Source organism: Copidosoma floridanum, unplaced genomic scaffold, assembly GCF_036245765.1.
Source record: "Copidosoma floridanum isolate Cflo_tuat_1 unplaced genomic scaffold, Cflo_Japanese_pri ptg000023l, whole genome shotgun sequence".
Classification (NCBI taxonomy): domain Eukaryota; kingdom Metazoa; phylum Arthropoda; class Insecta; order Hymenoptera; family Encyrtidae; genus Copidosoma; species Copidosoma floridanum.
In genome coordinates, this window is record NW_028321900.1 from 1,749,409 (window position 1) to 1,769,383 (window position 19,975).

The following is a 19,975-nucleotide window of genomic DNA, read 5'->3' on the forward strand; positions in this document are numbered from 1 at the left end:
GCACTTGGATAATTTTTTTTATTTTTTTAGCGCTTAAAAAAACAGGACCTTCTTTAGCTCTGTTTCAAATTAATATATTTTTGTATCAACTGATTTACATATGTATCGATAAAGCCACACGATGGCTCTGTCGGTAGCGTGTCTGCCAACTGATCTGGATGGCTGGAGTTCAAATTCCACTCTGGACAAAAATTTTCATTAATAAATGAGATTTTTTTCTGGAAGGAATTTGAGCTTCATTAAAAACCTACTGATTTTTCTGCCGTTTCACACCTACCGTTAATTAACCAACGTATGGCTAAATACACTTTATAGTGTCAAAATAGCCACGTCTAAGCCCCTTAAGGGGCGATAATGAATTTAAGAAAAAAAATATATAAATATCGATAGTTATATCTTACCATTTATCAGTCATACTAATTTACAGATGAGTTTAACAAAAATATATTTATACATAGATAACTTGCATTAAAATTTTTTTTTTGTTGGAATAAAAGTGCATGGCTGACCAATAAATTAATTTATCCCAAAAGCATTGAATGCCCTTTTCTTATGATAAATTAATAAAAAAATTATTACGCACAACTAAAAATACATCGAACTAAGAGATTTTCATAATACTCGTTTCTTAAATTAGGCGATCTATTAAAAAAACTCTTAACCAATATTTATTAGTTTTTATTACTAACAATTATAGTCGTTAACTTTTTAAAAGTTTATTTAAACTAAGCATTAAAATATTGATATGATTTCTCTGCCAGGTCATCAAAATCCACTCGTAATGATCCTATTTAATTTGCAGCCTTCATTTTAAGTTGTTCTCTTAAAATTTGTTTTCTTAACAATTGGTACTTAATTTTCGAACATGTAAATTTTTTTACTACCTTATAGCTATCAGGATTGTCCTGAGAATTCTTACGTCTTACATAGACGCATAAGAAAAAGCTAAATTAAGTCCGGAAAAAGAATCACTGAAAATTGAGAAACTAAAGCAAATGAAGAAATAGTTATTATGTTTTAAAGAAGATGCTCTTATTTTTATTTAATGTATTAAAAAGTGTTTTGAACTTAAATTGTTTATTTATATCATATTTAATTAATAAAGTACTCATCCCTTATGCATTATTGTTATCCAGTTATTCGTCCAAAGTTCATTAATAAATACTTCTTATTCGGGAGCATCATTTCTTACTGAACCTATGTCAGTATCTTCAACATATCCCTTTAACGAACGAACATAGGGTCACATAAGAACAATTTTTGGTACATGACGATCGTTTGCGAACGAAAATAGAGACGTTAACAGAAACATTTTTTAAATAATTTTTAAATCAAAAGATAAACAGTTAAATTTTGTTTTTGACAAAAATTTATGTGATTCCAATAATAATGGTGTTGAAGAAAAATTTCTTTCTCATATATTAGGTTAAGCGGACGGATGTAGCAACATTTACCTTATTACAAATTCAAAATTTAATTTTTATTTTCTACTTTATATTGTTTTGACTTTTGGATCTTTAACACAGTAGTTGTATCCTTTGTGATATTCACCAGGTTGCCTTACTCCAGATTTTAAAATTTTTTTTTGTAATTTTCTTTGTTAAGTATAATAAGAGATAAACAAAGAACTGTAGTGCATTGGTTGAAATAACATCCATACTCTAAAAATTTGGCATGCAGAAACTGTAGAAGGTAGCTCTAATTTTATTAAACCAGGTATATACGAGTCTTAAATAGAAATTATTAACATTGCTCCCACATTGTTACATCGCAATGCATTGTCGTGACTAATAACCTAATAATCAACCATAATACAGTTATTATTACAGCTTACAATTGATAATTATCCAAAAAATTCCAGTGAAAATAATTTTCAATCATTAGATTATAACAACAATCCAAAGTATTAACCGTTATAGGACAAAGAGGAGTATCATTTCGTTATCATTTTCACTCTCACCTTCAGATGTAGTTCGGATTAGCTGTAATGAAAGAAAGGCATAGAAACATTTTTGTTAAATAGACTAGATGGAAAGCTTGAAATTTTTTTAATTGAAAACGCCTTTTTTTACAGTGTGCTCTGACTGAAACGTTCAAGTAAAACGATACTAAAGAGTTGACGCTCGGACTTCTAAGCTCGAATCAAGGGCTGGCACGATGCTGCACTGCGGTTCACTTTAGTTAACTGTATGTATATGCATATGTGTACATCGTTAAAATTTTTAACTAACTAGGAAACTACGCCTCCTGCGCACTCCACCCGCTAACCTCAAAAATTTAATCCAACATTTCTTTTCTCTATTTGTAGAGAAAAATACAATAATTGTATCTTTGTCGTAACACATAGTATTATAATTTATCAACTTACAAATTTAAATGAATGTTCACTGATTTTTCAAAATCCCATTTTTAAATTCACCCGCACTTGATCAGTCTCAGCTAATCACACAACGAATAAACAGGCTTGATCACGTGACCCACTGTTTATTAAGAAAGGATTCTTGAAGCCTTAGATCTAGAACTTTTAATGCAAAATACTGAACTGACTTTTGAAAACTACAACGACTGTATTAAAGCAGTAGTCTGCAGTAGCTATATTGAACAATACATAGGTTCAGAATGTCTAGTTTGTCTCAATATGTTAACGTTACGTCTACATTTTCTTCAATGTTTTTAACACCGCCAGGCGCCAATTTTTCGAAAGTGTTTGGCCAAAGCAAGCAACGACATAAGTCTTTCTCTTTGTATGCTTTGACTATAACTAGGTATATGTTATACAACTAACTGTTGCTCTCACTCTTCCTTTAATGTTAACTTTTAATCTTATTGGATTGAATCGTGGGACTAAATGCTCGTAATTGTATTTACAGACTTTTAATTTTAAGACATTTCTCTTTTATTTTTCTCGTACTTTTATTATTATTTTTTTTTTTTTTTAATCAGGGAATATTTTGAAAAAATATTCAGCTCTTATTTATAAATAAAAGTTTAGCTATAACCACTAGATTTTTATTTTTCCTTAATGTAATTGCTATAAACTGTTGGATAAGCCCTAGAGGTTATCAATGAACTAATATGACTTCAAAATGTCTCTTGTCTGAAGTTACAATAGCTGAGATGGTTAAGACTTATGCCACTTTTAGAATCATTTGGCAATTTTGGGATCGATTCCAACTATCAGAAGAATTTTTTTTCTTTTAATGCAATTTATCATTGTTGTTTAATTTCCTTAATTTAGGTTTTATTTAAGTTTTTACATTATGTTGTAAGCACTTTATCCGATACGTCGAAATAAATGTATTTTTAATATTAATTATATTTAATAATTTGTTAAAGTAATACTCCTCGTTTGAAAAGCCATTTTGTAGTTTCATAATAATAAAATAAATTCTTAGGAAAAAAAATAACTTCTACATTTAAGAAATACTAAAAAATCTTCAATATCCAATCGAAGATAAAAGAGGTCCGAATGCTCAAAAAAACTCACACAAAACTTCCTAAACATTTATTTTACTTCTTTTGTTATAAGAAATATTTAAATACTGTGTCTTTACTTATTGTATTGACTAAATGCTTCATTCCAACTTTAATTATAAGATGTTGATGCTAGAAGAGAGTTATAATTAGTGTAGATGTCAAAATTGTATAGCTTTGACAATTATTAATCTTATTCATTAAGATTAATTCTTTAATTATCAATTAAAGTTATACGCTTTTCCTGCAGGCTACCATAAATAACAGCTACTTAGCTAAACTGAATCATTTCTCTCAATCATCAAGCCAAATCTTCAGTGTCCTATTATTGCTAGTTACTGAATGTTACAATTTTAATTAGTAACAACATTCAATAAAGAAAACAAAAAATAGTTTCGTAAAAATTGAAACTTGTTTTTAAATCCCTAATAAGGTGTATAACTTAGTTCTAACTTTCAACTGTAAAAAGAATAGTTACACAGCACTTTGATTCATTAGTAAGTAAAATTATTCTGCAAGTTTCTGAGGCATGAGAATTATTTAAAATTTTTTATTAATTTGTTGATGTAAACAGCAAACCTTCTTACTGACTTACTACAGCAATGCACAATAACAAAGATTCTTTTCTTAATTCAGGCAAGTAATAAATAAAAGTTGACTGTCTTTCAATCTATAGTCAACATTTAAAAATAAAAATTTGAAATTGACCTTAAATCAATGTATGGAGAAACTGTGTACGGTTGTGCCAATTTTTACTTGAGAGCCCATGACTTTGAAAGTATCGCACTGAGTGAAATCCTCATCCCAGGGGCGCACAGTAGGAAAATTTGGTTTTTTTTACTCAAAACCTAATATTTTGCGAAAGTTGATAAATAGATTGGTAGTCCTTTTCATTTGCTTTCTTTAATAATAGACATTAAAGAAAAACTATGAGAATTCAGTAAAATTGAAACCTAACCTATAAATTTGTGGTAAACGTAATTTTTTTGCGGTTTTTAATACGTAAAAAATAAAATAGTGCCTATATAAATAATCAACAACATAACCTTAAAAAATTGTTTAATAAATTTACAACATAACCTAAAACCTAACCTAAAAACTTTAAAAAATGTTAATTCAATAAAAAATTGACTTAATAGCCACACAACCTAAAACCCAATGTTTTGAACTCAGTAACCCGGAAAAAAGCAATTAAAAATCTTTTTATTAAATAAGTAATCATTAAATAACAACATCATCTTAAACACAAACTTTTTAACCCAGTAATCTAGAGGAAAGTGACTTGAAAGAGTATTAATTAAATAAACAATTATATAAATAATTTGTAACGGAAGATCCAAACTTTTGAATACAGTCACCCTGGAAAAAGAGACTTAAAATGAATGAAATAAGTAAATAATTGATTACATAACAACATAACCTAAGACCCAAGCTTTTAAACCCCGTCTGTTATAGGCTATGCAGTCTGGCTGGGTAACCTACTTTAGTTTCACATTCATTATTATTATAACAAGTGGAATGATAATTATTTACATTTATTATTATTTCCAAAAATTAATAAAATGAATATTTATATACATACAAGTAGGGCTCCACCCCTCATTGCTTTTTGCATGCCAACCCCTGAAACATCAAATCACGAATGTAAAAGAACCACCAAATTATTAAATTATTTTTAAAAAAACCATCCAGAGAAGACATGCACACAATAGACCATTGACAGCAGTATGCAGTGCTATTTTAGTTTTAGACTCTGGACTACCAAAAAGTTTCTACCTTTGTGAATACCCGAAAAAATTTCCCAATAATTATCCTAAAAGCACATTTTTTAATAAACTGTCACATTTTATTGATCCCATGGTATTTCCAATATTATTTTCCTTAGGAGATTTAGGATAAAGTACCAGTTATTCTCAAAACTACTCAAATAAGAGCGAAAAACAAACTATGTTACAACATTATTTCTACAGACTGTCTTACAGACCAAATGAAATAAATTTTAATCCATTATCATACAGGGGACAGCTAACACAAAAATTTTTTACTCATTCTTACATTATGATTGAATGTAACCGTTTCAATTATTAAAGATGTAGTCAAAATAACTTAAGAATAAAATGTTGTCAAGGTTTATTAGATGGAATTGTTAATAGTGCATGCAACATTTCTAAAACTTTTAAGACGAAAGAAAAAATTTGAAATCTTCTCTTACTTCCTTCTACATACATTGGAAGTCCAAGAAATATGCAGAAACATTATTATATATTTAAAAACGTGGTCTACCTCATACACATGATTTAATAACTTTGCATCCTGATAAAAAAACCTGAAAAAATTGATGCTAAAATTCCTTATGCTAATACGAAGCTCACAAAATCAGTGATTAAGCACATGCTTCATGGACCTCATACAAAACTAACTCCTTGTATGATTGATTATAAATAAGGAAAATATTTCTTTTACATACGTAACTTAATTTAAACAAATGGTTACCCTGAATACAGAAAAAAAAATAATACTTCCAAAGAACATGTTTATAAAATTTGAAGAAAAAATGAAATTTTAGTAAATAATTCAATGGTTGTACCGTATAACAAATTTTTGTTAATAAAATAGAAATGTCATATTAACGTCAAATTTTGTACATCCATTAAAAGCATGAGATATATTTATGACTATATACATAAAGGAAGTGATAGAGCATACATGAAAATTCAAAAATTAAAAGACCAAGATGAAGAAATATTTGATAAAATTAATAGTTACGTTGGTGTTAGATATGTAGGTCCAATGAAATCAGCTTAGAGATTGCGAGAATTCTCAATTTGCGGTAGAAGTCATAAAGTTGTAAATTTATCTGTTTACCTTGAAAACAAACAAAAACTGGTATTTAAAGAAAATACTATTAAAACTGTAATAGAAAACTACGAGACACAGTTAACAGCTTGGTTTTAATTAAATAACCATGACGACTTAGCAAAATCCATAAAGTGTTCGAACATTCGAGAATACTACTTTTTTGATGATTAATTTAAAATTCGGCGAATAAGAAAAAATGTTATAAAAAATATTCCAATAGGTAAATTAATTGATGGATGTCCGAAAAATCATTGAAAATTTTTTTTTAAACTTGTGCTAAGTGAAATAACTGGTTTGACATTGTTCAAAGATATAAGAACACATAAAGGAATAGATATTGAATTTTTCAAAGATACTGCAATTGCAATGGGTTTAATAGACAATAATAAAAAAATCGATGATATTTTTAATGAAACAAGTGCTGTTATGTTTCCATATTAATTTAGACAATTTTTTGCTTGGTTTTTAATTTCAGAAAACGTTCAAGGTAATAAAATATGAAATGAATACAAAGAATTTTTTACGAAGGGTTTGCCTAATGATAAATATCTTTTAGCTCTTACACATATTAACTAAATTTTAGAATCAGAAGATGAATTATGTAAATGCTTAAACTTACCTTAACCAAAAAAAACGGAGATTAAAAAAGAAGATATAGATGATGAAATTCGTTTAAGTAAAAAAATGTGTGACTCGATGTATAAAAGTTTAAATAATGACCAGAACAATGTATTTCATATAATTTTAGAAAAAAATAATATTTTATTTATAGATAGTCCCAGAGCATCAGGAAAAACATTTTTATATAAACCTTAATTTAATCTTTTTATTTCTCAGAATAAAAAAAATGATGTTAATGGCATGGACTGGCATAGCATCAATTTTGCTTCCAAAGGGGATGACCAGTCATAGAACTTCAAGAATTTCTTTGGATCTTAAATATATAGAGAGTGCATTTTTAGATTTCGAGTTTAATGAAAAATAATTAAGAGAAGTTAATTTAGTTAGTTAGGATGAGGCTTTAATGATTCCAAAAAAAGCATTGGAAATAGACAGACTGTTAAGAGACTCATGGTATACTAAAAATATTTTGAAAATAAATTAATTATTTAAGGAGGTATTTTTCATCAGATTCTCCCAGTTATAAAAAACGGTAATAGACAAATTATAATTCCACAAACTACTAAATCTTCATTTTTATGGAACTCATTTTAACTTGAAAAATTAGAGATCAATATTCGTTCTAACGATAAAGAATTTTCAAAATTTTTATTAGAAATTGGGGAAGGGGTAATAAGAACTTTTAACATTTTTAAAAATTAGATCTCAAATAATATATGTTCTCAAATATTTTCTAATCTTTACAATTAATTGATGAGTAATGTTATACTTACATTGCATAACGAGTACACCTCTTACTTAAAAATAAAATTCTTAAAAATTTAATGAGAGAAATTAAAACTTACTATAGTATAGATAACGCAATTCATAGAGGGGTTGATAAGTCGGACGATAGTATTTATTTAAATTTTCTGGTGGAAATGTTGAACAATATTTGTGAAGTATTACCACCTCATGGACTAAATCTAAAAATTGGTATAAAAGTAATGTAACTGTGTAGAAAAAAGAGGTACTCCAATACTGTCAATTTATCAAAGGATTTGATAGATGAAAGGATTTCTAGACAACTGGATAATAAAGGAGTTCAGTAAGCTAAAAAAAACTGTTTATCAAGAGAAGATAAATTGGAGCAATTAATAAATGGACTGAACTAAAAAACTCTCACTTTGTCAGAGAATAATCCACCGAGATTCTCCATTCTGAAAATTTTACCTGACTGTTGGACATTACGAGTTATTATGTAGAAGTTTAATGTTTCTTTGAGAGTGTCTAAGAAGGCACGAGATTTGAAACATTAAGATGTTATTCAAGCAACTCCTAGTCGAAAGAAGGGTAAGACATTACCAGACAGAACTTAGTAAGGTTGTAGACTACTATGATAGAGATAATAACAGTCGCGTTATGCCAAATAAAAAGAATGTAGTAAAAATTAAGCAAGGTGATAAGATTTAACATGTACCAAAAAGATTGCTCTAATTAGATGTAAAGATTTTATATAAGTATTTTACGGAAAAACATCCTCAATTATTATTTAGTTTAAGTGAGTTTGCAGAGTTAAAGACTTAATCGTGTGTTTTAGCTGGAGCAAGAGGTACACACAGTATGTGCGTGTGTTCAATGCACCAAAATTTTAAGGGCATGTTTTATGCGTGCAACTTGATTAAACTAATAAAAGAATCGCAGTGGCCTAGTGGCAGTGAAGCACAAGTGGCCGAGCACTCAATCTATCCCCCCTCTTGTATTTGGTGGTTCCCTTTTATGACCACTGTCACATTTGTCCTTTGACACAACCGTACCCAGTCTGTCCCTAATAAGTAGAGCTGCTACATGTAAGAAATATGTACAAAAAAAGACGAAATGTTAATTTTTTGGGAGTTTTCGGCTAATTCATTAGAAACGATGTATTTTGTAAATACGTATTTGACATTTAGTGGGCTTATCAATCGTCAAAAGATTCTGGAAAGGCTTCTTGATCGTCGAGGAACGCTCGGAGAGCTTCTCGATCGTTGAGAAACACTCGGAGGGCTTCTCAATCGGCATGTGACATTTAAAGGGCTTATCGATCGTCAAAGAATTCTGAAAAGGCTTCTCGATCATCAATAAATGCTCAAGAGGCTTCCCAATCGTCGAGAAATGATCAAAAGGCTTCTTGATCGTCGAGTAAAACTCAGCGGGCTTCCCAATCGTTGAGAAACGCTTAGAGGGTTTCTCAATTGTTAAGAAACACTCGAAGGACTTCTAGATCGTCAAAAGATCTTCTCGATCTACATGTGATAATTGGAGGGCTTATCGACCGTCAAAGAATTCTGGCAAGGCTTCTCGATAGGCGAAAAACGCTCGGAGAGCTTTTTGATCCTTGAGAGACACTCGAAAAGCTTCTCAATCGTTCAGAGACACTCGGAGGGCTTTTCGATCAGCATGTGACTTTTGGAAAGCTTATCGATCGTCAAAGGGTTCTTAAAATGTTTCTCAATAATCAAGAAATAATAAGAAGGCTTCCCAATCGTCAAGAAACGCCCAGAAGGCTTCTCGATCGTATGAAAACACTCAGAGGGCTTCCCGATCGTTGACAAACAGTCGGAGGGCTTCTCGATCGTTGAGGAACACTCGGGAAGCTTCTCAATCGTCGAGAAACAATCGAAGGGCTTCTTGATCAGCATGTGAAATTTAAAGGTCGAACCGATCGTCAAAGAATTCTTAAAAGGCTTCTCAATCGTCAAAAACAGTTGAAGAGCTTCTCAATCGTTAAAAAACATTCGGAGGGCTTCTCCATCGTTATGAAACACTTAAAGGGCTTCTCAATCGTCGATTAACACTCGGAAAGCTTCCCGATTAGCATGTGATATTTGGAGCGCTTGACGATCGTCAAAACATTCTGAAAAGTCTTTTCGATCGTCAAAAAACATTCAGAGAGCTTCTCAATCGTTAAGAAACACTCGAAGGGCTCCTTGATCGTTGAGAAGCACTTGGAGGGCTTTTCAATTGTCGAGAAACACTCGGAGGGCTTTCTAATCGGCATGTAACATTTAAAGGGCTTATTGATCGTCAGAGGATTCCGAAAAGGCTTCTTAGTCGTCAAGAAACGCTTGGAAAGCTTCTCAATCGTTGAAAAACATTCAGACGGCTTTTCGATCAGCATGTGAAATTGATAAGGCTTATCAATCGTCAAAAAATTCTGGAAAGGCATCTCTATCGTCGAAAAACGCTTGGAGAGCTTCTCGATCGTGAACAAGTACTCGGAGGGCTTCTCGATCATCGATAAACACTCAGAGGGATTTTCGATCGTCGAGAAACTTTCGAAGGGCTTTTTGATCAGCATGTGACGTTGAAAGGGCTTATCTATCGTCCAAGGATTCTGGATAGGCTTTTTAACCGTCGAGAAATGCTCGGAAGGCTTTCCGATTGTCAAGAAACGCTAAGAGGGATTCTCGATCGTTAAAAAACATTCAGAGGGCTACTTGATCGGCATGTGACATTAAAAGAGCTTGACGATCGTCAAAGAATTCTAGAAAAGCTTCTAGATCGTCAAAGAATGCTCAGAAGGCTTTCTAATCGTCAAAAAACGCTCAGAAGGCTTCTCGATCGTTGAGAAACACTTAGAGGGCTTCCCGATCGCCGAAAAATGCTTGGAAAGCTTCTCGATCGTTAAGCAACACTAGGAGGTCTTCTTGATCGTTAAAACACGCCCGAAAGGCTTTTTAATCGTCAAGAAACACTGGTAAGGCTTCCCGATCGTTAAAAAATGCTTGGAAAGCTTCTCGACCGTTAAGGAACACTTTAGGTGCTTTTCTAACCTTTAGAGACACTCAAAAAGCTTCTTAATCGTTGAGAGACACTCGGAGGGCTTCTCGATTAGCATTTGACTTTTGAAAAGCTTAGCAATCGTCAAAGCTTTCTGAAAAGGCTTCTCAATGAACGAGAAATAATCAGAAGGCTTCCTAATCGTCAAGAAACGACCAGAAGGCTTCTCGATCGTATGGAAACACTCGGAGGGCTTCCCGATCGTCGACAAACGCTCGGAGGGCTTCTCGATCGTTTAGGAACACTTGGAAAGCTGCTTAATCGTCGAGAAACAATCAGAGGGCTTCTTGATCAGCATGTGATAATTAGAGGTCCCACCGATCGTCAAGGGATTCTGAAAAGGCTTCTTAATCGTCAAAAAACGCTTGAAAAGCTTCTCAATCGTTAAGAAACGTTCGGAGGGCTTCTCGATCGTTGAGAAACACTTAAAGGGCTTTTATATCGTCGATAAATACTTGAAAAGCTTTCCGATTGGCATGCGATATTTGAAGCGCTTATCGATCGTTAAAGGATTCTGAAAAGGCTTGTCGATCGTAAAAAAACGCTCAGAGAGCTTCTTGATCGTTGAGAAGCACTTGGAGGGCTTTTCAATTGTTAAAAAACACTCGAAGGGCTTCTTAATCAGCATGAAATATTTTGAGGGCTTATTGATCGTCGGAGGATTCCGAAAAGTTTTCTTGATCGTCAAGAAACTCTTGGAAAGCTTCTCGATCGTTAAAAAACATTTAGAGGGCTTCTCGATCGGCATGTGACATTTATTAAGCTCGTTGATTGTAAAAGGATTCTGGGAAGTCTTCTCTATCGTCGAAAAACGCTTAGAAAGTTTCTCGATCGTAATTAAATACTCGGAGGGCTTCTCGATCATCGGGAAACACTTAAAGGGATTTTCAATCGTCAAGAAGCACTCGGATGGCTTTTTGATCGGCATTAAACATTAAAAGGGCTTATCTATCGTCCAAGGATTCTGGATAGGCTTTTTAACCGTCAAGAAATGCTTGAAAGGCTTCTTGATTGTCGAGAAACGCTCAGAGGGCTTCTCGATTGTTAAAATACATTCATAGGGCTTCTTAATCGGCATGTGACATTAAAAGGGCTTGACAATCGTCAAAGAATTTTAGAAAGGCCTTTCGAACTTCAAGGAATGCTTAAAAGGCTTTCCAATCGTCAAAAAATGCTCAGAAGGCTTCTTGATCGTTAAGAAACACTCAGAAGGGTTTTTGATCATCAAAACATGCCCAGAAGGCTCTTCAATCGTCGAGAAACATTAAAAGGGCTTCCTGATCGTCTAAAAACGCTCGGAAATCTTTTTATTCGTTGAGAAACTCTTGGAGGGCTTCTCGATTGTTGAAAAACACTCAGAAGGGTTCTCGATCGTCAAGAAACACTTGCAGGGCTTTTTACTTGACATGTAATATTTAAAGGGCTTAAAGATCGTCAGAGGATTCTAAAAAGGCTCTAGGATCATCAAAAAACGCTAAAAGAGCTTCTTGATCGTTCAGAAACACTCGAAAGGCTTCTTGATCGTTGAGAAACACTTAAAAAGCTTTTCGATCCTTGAGAGACACTCGGAAAGCTTCTCATTCGTTGAGAGACACTCGGAGGGCTTCTCGATTAGCATGTGACTTTTGAAAAGCTTATCAATCGTCAAAGGGTTCTGAGAAGGCTTCTCAATAATCGATAAATAATCAGAAGGCTTTTTTATCGTCAAGAAACGCCCAGAAGGCTTCTTGATTGTATGTAAACACTCGGAGGGCTTCCCGATCGTCGACAAATGCTCAGAGGGCTTCTCAATCGTTTAGAAACACTCGGAAAGCTTCTTGATCGTTGAGAAACAATCGAAGGGCTTCTTGATCATTATGTGATAATTGGAGGTCTCACCGATCGTCAAAGGATTCTTAAAAGGCTTCTTAATCCTCGAAAAACGCTCGAAGAGCTTTTCAATCGTTATGAAACACTCGGAAGGCTTCTCGATCGTTAAGAAACACTTAAAGGGCTTTTTAATCGTCGATAAACACTTGAAAATCTTTCCGATTGGCATGTTATATTTAGAGCGCTTATCGATTGTCGAAGGATTCTGGAAAGGCTTCTCGATCGTCAAATACGCTCAGAGAGCTTCTCGATTGTTGAGAAACACTTGGAGGGCTCCTCAATCGTTGAGTAGCACTTGGAGGGCTTTTTAATTGTCGAAAAACATTTGGAGGGCTTCCTGATCAGCATGTAATATTTGGAGGGCTTATTAATTGTCGGAGGATCTCGAAAAGGCTTCTTGATCGTCAAGAAACGCTCGGAAAGCTTCTCGATCGTTGAAAAACATTCAGAGGGCTTCTTGGTCGGCATGTGACATTAATAGGGCTTATCGATCGTTAAAGGATTCTGGGAAGGCTTCTTTATCGCCAAAGAACGCTTAAAGAGCTTCTTGATCGTAAACAAATATTCGGAGGGCTTCTCGATCATCGAGAAACACTCAGAGGGATTTTAAATCGTCAACAAACACTCGGAGGTCTTTTGAATGGGCATGTGACATTGAAAGGGCTTATCTATCATCCAAGGATTCTGAATAGGCTTTTTAACCGTTAAAAAATGCTTGGAAGACGTTCCGATTGTCGAGAAACGCTCAGAGGGCTTCTCGATTGTTAAAAAACATTCAGAGAGCTTCTCAGTCGGCATGTGACATTAAAAGGGCTTAGCAATCGTCAAAGAATTTTAGAAAGGCGTCTCGATCGTCAAGGAATGCTTAAAAGGCTTACCAATCGTCAAATAACGCTCAGAAGGCTTCTTGATCGTTAATAAACACTTGGAGGGCTTCTTGATTATCAAAACATGCCCAGAAGGCTTTTAAATCTTCGAGAAACACTGAAAAGGCTTCCCGATCGTCGAAAAACGCTCAGAAATCTTTTTATTCGTTGAGAAACACTCGAAGGGCTTCTCGATCATTAAAAAACATTCAGAAGGGTTCTCGATTGTCAAAAAACACTCACAGGGCTTTTTACTTGACATGTGATATTTAAAAGGCTGAAAGATTGTCAAAGGATTCTAAAAAAGCTTTAGGATCGTCAAAAACGCTTGAAGAGCTTCTTGATCTTTCAGAAATACTCGGAGGGCTTCTCGATCGTTGAGAAGCACCTTGAGGGCTTCTTGTTCGTCGAGAAACACTTAAAGGGCTTTCCGATCGGCATGTAATATTTAAAGGGCTTTTTAATCGTCAACGGTTGCTGAAAAGATTTCTCGATTGTCGAAAAACTCTTGAAAAGCTTGTTGATCGTTTTAAAATGCTCGAAGAGCTTCTCGATCGTAAGGATATACTTGAGGGGCTTCTGGATCATCAAGAAACACTCAGAGGGCTTTTTGATCGTCGAAAAACACTCGGAGGGCTTCTTTATCGGCATTTAGTCGAAAAATAATCAGAAGGCTTTCCAATCGTCGAGAAACGCCCACAAGGCTTCACTATTGTCTGGAAACACTCGGAGGGCTTCCCGATCGTCGACAAACGCTCAGAGGGCTTCTCGATCGTTGAGGAACACTCGGAAAAATTCTTAATTGTCAAGAAACAATTGAAGGGCTTCTTAATCAGCATGTGATATTTGGAGGTCTCACCGATCGTCAAAGGGTTCTTAAAAGGCTTTTTAATCTTCGAAAAACGCTTGGAGAGCTTCTCAATCGTTCAGAATCACTCGGAGGACTTCTTAATCGTTGAGAAACACTAAAGGGGCTCTTGAATTGTCGATAAACATTCAAAAAGCTTCTCGATTGGCATGTAATATTTAAAGCGCTTATTGATTGTCAAAGAATTCTGAAAAGGCTTCTTGATTGTTAAAAAACGCTCAGAGAGCTTCTTGATCGTTAAAAAACACTCGGAGGGCTCCTCGATCGTTGACAAGCACTTGGAGGGCTTTGCAATTGTCGAGAAACACTCGGAGGGCTTCCTGATCGGCATGTCATATTTGGAGGGCTTATTGATCGTCGAAGGATTCTGAAAAGGCTTCTTGATCGTCAAAACACGCCCAGAAGGCTTTTTGATCGTCGAGAAACAGTGGGTAGGCTTCCTGATCGTCAAAAAATGCTCGGAAAGCTTTTCGATCGTTAAGGAACACTTAGAGGGCTATTTGATCTTAAAAAAACGCTCGGAAGGTTTTTTAATCGTTGAGAAACACTCGGAGGGCTTCTTAATCGTTGAGAAACACTAAAAGGGCTTTTCGATTGTCAAGAAACACTTGTAGGGCTTTTTACTTGACATGTGATATTAAAGGGCTTATAGATCGTCAAAGGATTCTAAAAAGGCTTCAGGATCATCAAAAAACGCTCGAAAAGCTTCTCAATTGTTGAGAAACACTCGGAGGGCGTCTCGATCGTTGAGAAGCACGTTAAGGGGTTCTTGTTTGTCGAGAAACACTTAAAGGGCTTTTTGATTGGCATGTAATATTTAAAGGGCTCATTAATTATCAACGAAATCTGAAAAGATTCTTCGATCGTCGGGAAACTCTTGGAAAGCTTATTAATCGTTTTAAAACACTCGGAGGGCTTCCCGATCGCCACGTGACATTTAGAGGGCTTATCAATCGTCAGAGGATTCTGGGAAGGCTTCTCTATCGTCGAGAAATGCTCGGAAAGCTTCTCGATCGTTAAGCAACACTCGGAGGGCTTCCTAATTGGCATGTGATATTTAATGGGCCTTTTAACTGTCAAATAATTCTGGAAAGGCTTTCCGATTGTCAAAAAACGCTTGGAGAGCATCTCTATTGTTGAGAAACACTGAGAGGGCTTTTCGATTGTCTAGAAACGCTTGGAGGGCTTCTCAATTGTCGAAAAACTTTCGGAGGGCTTGTTGATCGTTGGAAAACTCTTAGAAGGCTTTTTAATCAGCATGTCATATATGGAGAGCTTATTAATTGTCAAAGGGTTCTGGAATGGCTTCTTGATCGTCAAAAACTGATCAAAAAGATTTTTGATCCTTGAAAAACACACGGAGACCTTCTTGATCGTTGAAAAATAATTGGAGGGCTTCTTGATCGTCGAGAAACACTCGGAGGGCTTCTTAATTGGCATGTTACTTTAATAGGCTTATCAATCGTGAAATGTTTCTAGAAAGCCTTTTTGATTGTCAAGAAACACTAAAAGGGGTTCTTGATTGTTTGGAAACACTTAAAGGGCTCCTCGATAGTAAAGGAACACTCGGGGGGCTTTTTGATCGGCATGTGACATTGAGAGGGCTTATTGATCGTCAAAGAATTCGAGGAAGACTTTTTGGTCGTCAAGAAATGCTCAAAAGGTTTTCCAATTGTTAAGATACGCTCAGAAGGCTCCTTGATTATTAAGAAACACTTAAAGGGCTTTCTGATAGTCGAAAAATGCTCAAAAATCTTCTCGATCGTCAAGAAACACTTAGAAATTTTCTCAATCGTTGAGAAACACTTGGAGGGCTTCTCGATCGTTGAGAAACACTCGGGGGGCTTTTTGATAGGCATGTGACATTGAAAGAGCTTATTGATTGTCAAAGAATTTTCGAAAGGCTTCTCGATCGTCAAGGAATGCTCGGAAGGCTTTCTAATCGTCAAGAAACGCTTAGAAGGCTTTTTAATCGTTTAGAAACACTTGGAGGGCTTTTTGATCGTCGAAAAATGCTCGGAATGCTTCTTGATCGTTAAGCAACACTCGGAGGGCTTTTTAGTTAGCATGTTATATTTGAAGAGCTTTTTAATCGTCAAATAATTCTGGAAAGGCTTTTCGATAGTCTAAAAACGCTTGGAGGGCTTTTCTATCGTTAAGAAACACTCAGAGGGCTTTTCAATTGTCAAGAAACGCTTGGAGGGCTTCTCGATTGTCGAGAAACTTTCGGAGGGCTTATTGATCGTTCAAAAACACTTGGAAAGCTTCTCAATCGGCATGTAATATTTGGAGGGCTTATTAATTGTCAAATGGTTCAGGAATAGCTTCTTGATCGTCAAAAAACGCTCAAAAAAATTTTGGATCATTAAGAAACAGTCGGAGAGCGTTTTGATCGTTAAAAAATACTCAGAAGGCTCCTTGATTGTTAAAAAACACTTAAAGGGCTTTTCGATAGTCAAAAAATGCTTGGTAATCTTCTTGATCGTTGACAAACACTCGGAGGGCTTTTCAATTGCTTAGAAACACTTAGAGAGCTTTTCGATCGTCAAAAAACACACCGAGGGCTTCCTAATTGGCATGTGATATTTAAAGGGCTTTTTAATCGTCAAAAAATTCTGAAAAGGCTTTTCAATTGTCAAAAAACGCTCGGAAAGCTTCTTAATCGTTGAAAAACACTTGGAGGGCTTCTCGATCGTCGTGAAGCACTTGGGGAGCTTCTTGAATGGCATGTGACATTGGGAGGGTTTATCGATCGTCCAAGGATTCTGAAAAGGCGTTTCGGTCGTCGAAAAATGCTCAGAGAGCTTTTCGATCATAAAGAATTCTCGAAGGGCTTCTTGATCATCAAAAAACGCTCGAAGAGCTTCTCAATTGTTGAGAAACACTCGGAGGGCATCTCGATCGTTGAGAAGCACGTTAAGGGGTTCTTGTTTGTCGAGAAACACTTAAAGGGCTTTTTGATTGGCATGTAATATTTAAAGGGCTCATTAATTATCAACGATATCTGAAAAGATTCTTCGATCGTCGGGAAACTCTTGGAAAGCTTATTGATCGTTTTAAAACACTCGGAGGGCTTCCCGATCGCCACGTGACATTTAGAGGTCTTATCAATCGTCAGAGGATTCTGAGAAGGCTTCTCTATCGTCGAAAAATGCTCGGAAAGCTTCTCGATCGTTAAGCAACACTCGGAGGGCTTTCTAATTGGCATGTGATATTTAATGGGCTTTTTAACTGTCAAATTATTCTGGAAAGGCTTTCCGATTGTCAAAAAACGCTTGGAGAGCATCTCTATTGTTGAGAAACACTTAAAGGGCTTTTCGATTGTCTAGAAACGCTTGGAGGGCTTCTCGATTGTCGAGAAACTTTCGGAGGGCTTGTTGATCGTTGGAAAACTCTTAGAAGGCTTTTTAATCAGCATGTCATATATGGAGGGCTTATTAATTGTCAAAGGGTTCTGGAATGGCTTCTTGATTGTCAAAAACTGATCAAAAAGATTTTTGATTCTTGAAAAACACACGGAGACCTTCTTGATCGTTGAAAAATACTTGGAGGGCTTCTTGATCGTCGAGAAACACTCGGAGGGCTTCTTAATTGGCATGTTACTTTAATAGGCTTATCAATCGTGAAATGTTTCTAGAAAGCCTTTTTGATTGTCAAGAAACACTAAAAGGGGTTCTTGATTGTTTGGAAACACTTAAAGGGCTCCTCGATCGTAAAGAAACACTCGGGGGGCTTTTTGATCGGCATGTGACATTGAGAGGGCTTATTGATCGTCAAAGAATTCGAGGAAGGCTTTTTGGTCGTCAAGAAATGCTCAAAAGGTTTTCCAATTGTTAAGATACGCTCAGAAGGCTACTTGATTATTAAGAAACACTTAAAGGGCTTTTTGATAGTCGAAAAATGCTCAAAAATCTTCTCGATCGTCAAGAAACACTCAGAAATTTTCTCGATCGTTGAGAAACACTTGGAGGGCTTCTCGATCGTTGAGAAACACTCGGGGGGCTTTTTGATAGGCATGTGACATTAAAAGAGCTTATTGATTGTCAAAGAATTTTCGAAAGGCTTCTCGATCGTCAAGGAATGCTCGGAAGGCTTTCTAATCGTCAAGAAACGCTTAGAAGGCTTTTTAATCGTTTAGAAACACTTGGAGGGCTTTTTGATCTTCGAAAAATGCTTGGAATGCTTCTTGATCGTTAAGCAACACTCGGAGGGCTTTCTACTTAGCATGTTATATTTAAAGAGCTTTTTAATCGTCAAATAATTCTGGAAACGCTTTTCGATTGTCTAAAAACGCTTGGAGGGCTTCTCTATCGTTAAGAAACACTCAGAGGGCTTTTCAATTGTCAAGAAACGCTTGGAGGGCTTCTCGATTGTCGAGAAACTTTCGGAGGGCTTATTGATCGTTGAATAACACTTGGAAGGCTTCTCAATTGGCATGTAATATTTGGAGGGCTTATTAATTGTCAATGGTTCTGGAATAGTTTCTTGATCGTCAAAAAACGCTCAAAAAAATTTTGGATCATTAAGAAACACTCGGAGAGCGTTTTGATCTTTGAAAAATACTCAGAAGGCTCCTTGATTGTTAAAAAACACTTAAAGGGCTTTTCGATATTAAAAAAATGCTCGGTAATCTTCTTGATCGTTGACAAACACTCGGAGGGCTTTTCAATCGCTTAGAAACACTTAGAGAGCTTCTCGATCGTCAAAAAACACACCGAGGGCTTCCTAATTGGCATGTGATATTTAAAGGGCTTTTTAATCGTCAAAAAATTCTGAAAAGGCTTTTCAATTGTCAAAAAACGCTCGGAAAGCTTCTTAATCGTTGAAAAACACTTGGAGGGCTTCTCGATCGTCGAGAAGCACTTGGGGAGCTTCTTGATTGGCATGTGACATTGGGAGGGTTTATCGATCGTCCAAGGATTCTGAAAAGGCGTTTCGGTCGTCGAAAAATGCTCAGAGAGCTTTTCGATCATAAAGAATTCTCGAAGGGCTTCTTGATCATCGAAAAACACTCAGAGGGCTTTTCTATTAGCATGTGATATTCAGAGAGCTTATTAATTGTCAAAGGATTTAGAAAAGGCTTCTTGATCGTCAAGAAACGCTCGGAAAGCTTCTTGATCGTTGAGAAACACTCGGAGGGCTCGTTGATCGTTGAGAAACACTTGGAGGGCTTTTCAATCTGCATGTGATTTTGAAAGGGCTTATTGATCGTCCAAAGATTTTGGAAAGGCTTATTGATCGTTGAGAAACGCTTAGAAAGTTTCTTATTCGTTGACAAACACTTGGAGGTTTTCCCGATCGTTAAAAAACGCTTAGAGGGCTGTTTCTTTGTTGAAAATTACTCGGGAGGCTTCTTAATCGTCGAGAAACACTAAGAGGGCTTCTCAATTGGCATGTGATATTTGAGAGGCTTATCGATCGTCAACGAATTCTGGAAAGCCCTCTCGGTCGTCACAGAACGCTCGGAGAGCTTCTAGATCGTCGAGAAACAGTTGGAGGGCTTTTTGATCGTCGAAAAACGCTCAGAGGGCTGTCCGATTAGCATGTGATTTTTAGAGGGCTTATCGATCGTTATAGGATTGTTAAAAGGCTTCTTGATCTTTGAGAAACGCTTAGA